Below are 7,544 nucleotides of genomic sequence, written 5' to 3'. Positions count from 1 at the left end.
CATATGCAACATGTGTGTTTCATATGGTAACAAAAGATGGTTTTGTTAAATTGGTGTATAGTTTTTCATTTTGCAATGGATCTGAGGTGTTTTGCTCATTGGGTGTGTGGTTGTGCTAATTGTGTGAGTGAAATGGAAAACAGAACAAAGCAGTCAAAATTGTGTTTAAGCAATCGAGAAAAACTGTAAATAAGGCTCACATTTCTTATTTGTTGTTTGTTTTTGGTTCTAATTGCACGTGCAATTACTCCATTTAAGGCGATGACAGGATGAGTGTCATTTGGGAGAGGGGAGTGGTACGTACAAACACACATGTACACATACACACACTTAAGCTGTAAACCTGCTCGTGCTTCTTATGTCATATGTCATATTACAGTTTTTCTCGATTGCTTAAACACAATTTTGACTGCTTGGTTCTGTTTTTCATTTCACTCACACAATTAGCACAACCACACACCCAATGAGCAAAACACCTCAGATCCATTGCAAAATGAAAAACTATACACCAATTTAACAAAACCATCTTTTGTTACCATATGAAACACACATGTTGCATATGACGGAATTCTGTTTGTACCACTTACACACTGCTGTTATAAACCTAAAACACTTTTAGCAAATCTATTTCTCAGTGATTAGAGTAGTGTAAGTGAAGTACACAGAGAAAGTGCAAATATTCAATAAATTCTGACCTGGGGCCTGTTGATTGCTGAGACCCGCGGCTCCTCACCGAAATGCTGAATAGTTTATCATAGAACATTTAGGTGTGAGTGGACAAGATACCAACAGAGCTACGACCGATCACCGCTTTAAGACAAGGAACGTTGTTGCATTTCACCCTTTATTATGCATTTTGTTGTGCTTGGCTTGGCTCCTTGGTCAAAGCAATGCAAATGTGTGTACATTATTTCTTCGGCTTGTTATTAAATTAATGCAGTAACCATAAGCCAATGAAAACACAAATTGACACTGAGGAGACAGTGGTGGACTTGTGGACCAGTAATACAAAATAAAACCAAGCATATTTTTCCAAAGCTATTTTAGTATTAATGGTATCTAATACGATTCTACATGGATCCTTCCTGGGATGCACGCTACATAATAAGCACGAGCAGGTTTACAGCTTAAGTGTGTATATGTGTACATGTGTGCGTGTGTTTCTACGTACCACTCCCCTCTCCCAAATGACACTCATCCTGTCCTGGACTCCAGCCACTCCGTGAGGGATCTTTGTGAAGTCGTCTTTGCCCAAAGCCCTCTGCTTGATGCTAAATGGACGGTGCTCTGATGCCACAACACTCAGAGAGTCGCTGGAAACAAGATGAATGTTATTGGTCCAAATCATCACTAAGCATCGACCCTCCTACATCTTTGATATCACTGCTGTATTTTAGGAGCACGTCCCACTTTGTACTGAGCACATACTTTCCCAGCAGGCCCATGAGGTAGCCTGGCGTGTTGGGGTCGAGGCGGAGAGGAGGGACGACAACGTGGGCGGCAGCATGAACCCAGTCCTGACGGTAATACTGCTTCCCGTTCAGCACGGCGTGAGCCACCGTGGTCTCTGCGTGGACCACCTTACCTGCAGGGACAAACAAAGAACATCGGTTACAAGAAGACAATCGGCTTCACGTCGTTGCCACTGTCAGAATCTGTCAGAGTTTAAACCCCTAAATCGAGCACCAGAACTCCCCTTTTTGTCAATATCAAGCTTCAAATCTAACTTTCAAACACATATTTCATACCCTTGATAATGTGATATTATTGTCATTTAAACATACCAAAAGGAAATAAAACATGGAATGTCAAAGGAAGAGGTTTGTTTTTTTGTTTTGTAAGTTGCAGCCAGAAAGAGATAATATTGGATTCACATTAGTGAAAATCAGAAGCCCCACAAACAAACACATTCACTCACTCGTGGGGGGTGAACAGTGAAACGTATATTAATAAGTGTGAGGTCTGTTAAAAACTGGCAGTTCATAAAGTTCAGTAACACGTCAATGAATCATCACAACTAAATATCTCTCAAAGAAATCCATCCCGTAAGCCTTGGCCAGCTGTGAGACAGACAACAGTGAAGCATTGACTTAAGAAAACAACAACAACAACAACAACTGAATGTCATCCCCTTCCACACATGTGCAGTGGGATCTGCGGGCTGTCGGCTTTATGATGATTATAACAAACGATTATACGCTTTTTGAGGAAGTTGAACATTTTGGTAAAGAAGCTCGTGGACTTTGCTGCCTTGATTACATCTCTTATGTGCAATAATGATAAGAGTTAGTCGAGCTTAGCTTATAACGTATAACTTTAACTTTAACGTATAATAATAAAGTATAATTATTATTATTAATCCATTATGAGACTAACCCACCTTGACTCCTTGCTCCGTGGCCACCTGCTTCTTGTCCACCTCATCTGACTTGTTCCCTACGAGTATCTTCCGGACCTTCTCAGGAGCGTACTGCAGGGGTTTGTCAAGGGAATGTGAAGAAAGAACAATTAACCCGCCGCTCTGCATTTGTCACAACCAACATCGCCGTGAGAGAAAGAGCTACCGAGTCCAATCGATTCATGATCATGAACGCATATGAGGAGATAATATGTGAATTTGAATCATTTCTGTCGGATGATTTGAACGTATTATACATATTTTACGTTGTTCATTCTGTACGTCCATCACAGTCTGTCCGTCCCAGGGAGGATCGTCCTGTGTCTCTCTAAAGGTTTCTTCCTTCCTTTCCTTTATTCTCCCCATCGAATACTTTTTCATTGTTTGGGGAGTTTTTCTTGAATTACATTCGTGAACACGTGACATTTGAAAAAGAACAGAACAATCTATTGGCTCGTATAATATTTCCCTTCAACAACACACAACACATTAACAGGTGATTACGCACAATGCCATCGACACACTTTCAGGGCACCCACGTGTTCTGCTCTGCTCTTATGCCGTTATATTTGTGCCACCATCCTGAGCGCGTAATTTTAAGTTTTGAGCACAGAGAACTATATTTTAGCAAAGAAAAACATATTCCGTGCGCGCAGTTCACAACGCTTCCTAAAGAAGACGAAAAAAAGTGATATTAGAAGTCCGGCTAGCCACCATCAGACATGACCCAAGCAAATGATGAGAACAGCAAGTGTTTTAATCCAGGCCATTAGCATTTAGCACAAATGCTGCAAACTTTAACAACTCGCTGAGCTTCCGCGATGCTGTAGGTAGTCCTACTAGCGTTGTGATTGGAGACCAACAGCCAATCACAATGGACCTTCTTTAGTTCTCTGATTGGTTGGTTTTGTGGCACAAATGTAACGCTGCTGCAAGTCGAGCGAGCGCAGAGCGAATAGGTGGAGAGAGCGCAGCAACGGCTGCCTGCGCGCAGAAAACCAGTTTGTGGAGAGGGCACCTGAGTAAACTGCGCGCACGGAATATGTTTTTCTTTGCTAAAATATAGTTCTCCGTGCTCAAAATTTAAAATTACGCGCTCAGGATGGTGGCACAATGGTGGGGGGGCCCAAATATGTTCAATGAAATAATCAATCCCAGATTACATTAGTGAGCACGTATATGATGGAATATTTCCTACACTGAATATTTCAGTAAAAGAGACTTGTATAATTGTCTAAAATTTTATTCATTTCAAGTCACATCTACGAATACTTTTATCCGGCCAATTTAAGGTAATAGTAATAATAAATACCTGTTGAGTAATTCCACAACGTGTACTTGAAAAAGCAGACATTTTAATAACTGGACAATTACAACGGTTGTTTTAATATCTGACAACACACAATCCTTAAAGAGAACAAGAATCGCTGAAATTGCTAAAATTTGATTATTGAAAGCGTTGGCAACGAATTTCATTATCGATTCGTTGTGTCGGTTCAAAGAAAGACGCAGAATGCTTTTGTCTGCATATATTTCTATTTCTATTGCATCAATGTAATTTCATTTAATATTGCACTTTTTGTATATATTGTGGATGTAGTAAAACTACCTGTTCACTGTTTATGTGTTTTGTGTTATTGACGGGAAATACGAGCCACTAGATTGCTGTGTTATTTTTCAATGGTCACGCGTTGACGATCTCCTAAATGCGTGTACAACGTACAAGGTGTATTTTAACCATTTATTTAATTATATTAAACTGTTTATTTTATTTAGCCAGGTTAGTACAGATGTATTTAATGCAGTTCATTTTATGTGATTTTTATGGTTCATTTGCAACCATTGTTGCATAATCTTGTTATATTTATTTTAGGGAAGAGGGAACACGTGTTTATTAAGCAGTACGTAATGAGAGTTTATGAATACAGACGTTTGTTTTCATTAATTGTGGTTTATTTGTCACACTTCCATCCAAAATGGAACGGTTAGGCCCAAGAGGTCAAAGGGCCCTGATGATAAGAAATAATGTTGGTCAAATGCTGCGGTATAAGGAAAATGACTTGTATGGCTTCATGGCATTCAGACATTTTGACTGTAGAATATTTGACATGTTTCTCACTAGGCAAGAACAATTAAGAAATTAATTGATTCTCTTTTCTCCATTGCCTCCATGTAATATTTCACGTGACCCTCAGAGTGAATCACCTGTTCACTATTCATGCGATTGACAGGGAACACTGCCATGACATTTTTGAGAATTGTCATAACTACATGTACAAGGTTTTAGGTAATTGATATAGTACAAAAGGTTTTCTTTTGATTTGAAGATTTTTGGTTTCAGTCACGGTTTGCCCCCATTGCATTGTGGGTAATGACGAAAATGAACAAAAGTGTAATCCTATTCATATGAGAATAAGAAATGAACGTGTTCACTAGTGGAATTTGGGATTGATTATTTCATTAAACATATTTGCCCTCCCACCACCCACCGAAATTTGGCTCTCACCCAAATCTCAGAAATTTGGCAACCCAATTTTGAATTTTGGCACTCACACACCGAATCTTCAATTTGGGACCGAATCTTTGCGGCCAGACCAGCTCGCGACAGCCTCCTGGCTGCAGGGCCAGGAGGCTGCCGCGAGCTGGTGACTTCCACATGCCTTATGTTTGGACTCGGGGCCTATAACTAAACGTCCCAGTGACGTTTGGTGAGGTCAGTAAGTGTCATATCGCCGCTAATTATAGTGGACACGTCATTACCCACAATGCAATGGGGTGGGGGCGGTGATGTTTAGAACTAGATCTCAAGATTCTTACAGCTTGTAGTAGGACCACCATTTACGCTGCGTTTTGATACAGCTGCAGCGGTCGGTTGAGTTGGTCCATCAGTAGGTGGGCTTGATCCGGATGATCCTGCACCTCGCTGTCCAGCACCACCAGGCGGCTGTGACATGCATCCAGCCAGACCGTCAGCGCCGCCCCCTCGCCGGGTACCGGTCGCCGGTCGGACCGTCAGCACCACACTTCAATATTAACCCCGAAGTTTAGTTTCTGACTCACCGATCAGTCGAGTATTTGTACGTAAAATCCACCCGCCGCTGTTTCCTCGTGAAGACGTCGATCGCAGCGGTGTAAACTCGTCTCAGATCGGTGATATCGTTGAACACCGCCGTCATATTGACTTTGAATTTCGCGGGGATTAGCCTTACAACGTGGCTGGCGTAGTGACGTCACCGCGCAAATGTCCAGCAATATCTCGATTTTAATTGGTCCATGTGAAACGTAACGCAGATGATTACTTGTATAACTTGCAAAGGTACAGCAGAGTTGTAATTTTCGCCGTAACCCTATGAGTGACTAATAATTGGCGCTATAAACACATAAAGTGTTCTCTTATAGTGTGAGGCACTTAAACAAACAGAAAAAAAAATCGAATCCAGTCGGCCAATGAGGAAGTAATACAAGTTTTGAGAATCTGCATCTATCCACCATATTATATTCAACTATATGATGAAACACCATCAGGTTTGAGTTCACCGCGATGTTAAAACACTCAGTGCCTTTGTGTTACACAAGGAAATAAGTACCGGGAATACCGGGTCTCTGTATAAGCATGACGACGAGTCATATGTGCAAGTATTTACTCAGATACATCAGACATCTTTCCTCCAAGATTCACATGTTGCATGTAATATATTTCCACAAATACAAGTTGAAGTAGTCTAAAGGAAAGGATACGAATTCTTGAAAACAGCACATCGTTCAGTACAACATATTATCATTCTACACTGTGCACAGATCACAACTGTTTTGAATAGCATTTAGTAATAAATAATTTAAAAAAATTGTAGCCAAATGTTTTTTAGTGATAGGGATTCTGTTTAGGTCTCAAACAGACAACTCTGGTCAAATGCTATTTTTGTATGGTCAGTTAACGATTCGCTTCATTGAAGCTGCAATAAAACAAAGGAAAGAAGCGTGAACTTGCATGCAAAACCCTCAATTGTCCCCTTTTAAGTAAGAGGTGGATGGGGAACCTTACTGGACTCTGACAAAACGGCAAGAAAAGGAACACCAAGTAAATATCTTCAAAGAGGGCAGGGGGAGGGCATTTCAGACCAGAATATCACTGTGCACTTTTCATAGTTCTACCAAAACGTTTTGAAAAACCTGGTATGTACAATGCAATGAGCAGTTTTTAAACTCTTTGTGCTATATATTTTCATAGACACAGATAACATGAAAAAGCTCATCATCTTGCAACAGGAAAGTTGAATATCTTGTGCGGTCTTACGTAGAGGATATTACAAGCTGCAAAATAATGTATTTACTTACCCGATAAATAATATTGTCTGCATATATTGAGAATCCTTTCATTGCCTTAAATGGAGTAACTGCACGTGCAATTAGAACCAAAAACCAAAAATAAGAAACGTGAGCATTATTTAACAGAACGACGCTCCAGTGTGTGAGCTCTTTTCACAATGCACGTAGCACCCTCTTGTGGCCGAGTTCTTACACTACATCTAACGCATTGACCAATAGAAAAGGCGGTGGCTGCAGCTTCATAGAATATACTCCTACATAGAAAGAAAAACACGGATAGGTTGAATGAAGGCCGAATGGAATCAACCGCCTTGTTGATTTGAAAGGCAACAGGCCCCATGATCAATATAAGAGATTGGAAAACAAAATACTACATTGTGGAAAATGCAAGTATTTACTCAGATACATCAGACATCTTTCCTCCAAGATTCACATGTTGCATGTAATATATTTCCACAAATACAAGTTGAAGTAGTCTAAAGGAAAGGATACGAATTCTTGAAAACAGCACATCGTTCAGTACAACATATTATCATTCTACACTGTGCACAGATCACAACTGTTTTGAATTGAATTTAGTAATAAATAATTTTAAAAAATGGTAGCCAAATGTTTTTTAGTGATAGGGATTCTGTTTAGGTCTCAAACAGACAACCCTGGTCAAATGCTATTCTTGCATGGCCAGTTAGCATGGCCAGCTGTCCTGGCTATATTGGATTATGTTATCAGTAAAAGTCATATACAATCAATGACAATGAATAAATGTGTTAGTAGTTTGTAGTTTATTACATTTAAGAAAAGTATGTCAACACAACAAGAC

General features: G+C 40.0%; 1 long non-coding RNA gene across 1 annotated transcript; it reads right to left on the bottom strand.

The window, feature by feature from the left end:
* Positions 1-1,171: 1,171 nt before the first annotated feature.
* On the bottom strand, positions 1,172-2,489 carry LOC144389349 (uncharacterized). The gene is made up of 3 exons (XR_013453338.1): positions 2,381-2,489; positions 1,429-1,585; positions 1,172-1,313 (listed from the first exon to the last, which is right to left on the bottom strand). It is a non-coding gene; the product is annotated as an uncharacterized LOC144389349 (long non-coding RNA).
* Between the last annotated feature and the right edge of the window lie 5,055 nt (positions 2,490-7,544).

Source organism: Gasterosteus aculeatus, chromosome 18, assembly GCF_964276395.1.
Source record: "Gasterosteus aculeatus chromosome 18, fGasAcu3.hap1.1, whole genome shotgun sequence".
NCBI classification, from domain to species: domain Eukaryota; kingdom Metazoa; phylum Chordata; class Actinopteri; order Perciformes; family Gasterosteidae; genus Gasterosteus; species Gasterosteus aculeatus.
Note: the sequence above shows the minus strand (reverse complement) of the source record. Positions and strands in the feature narration are given on the sequence as shown.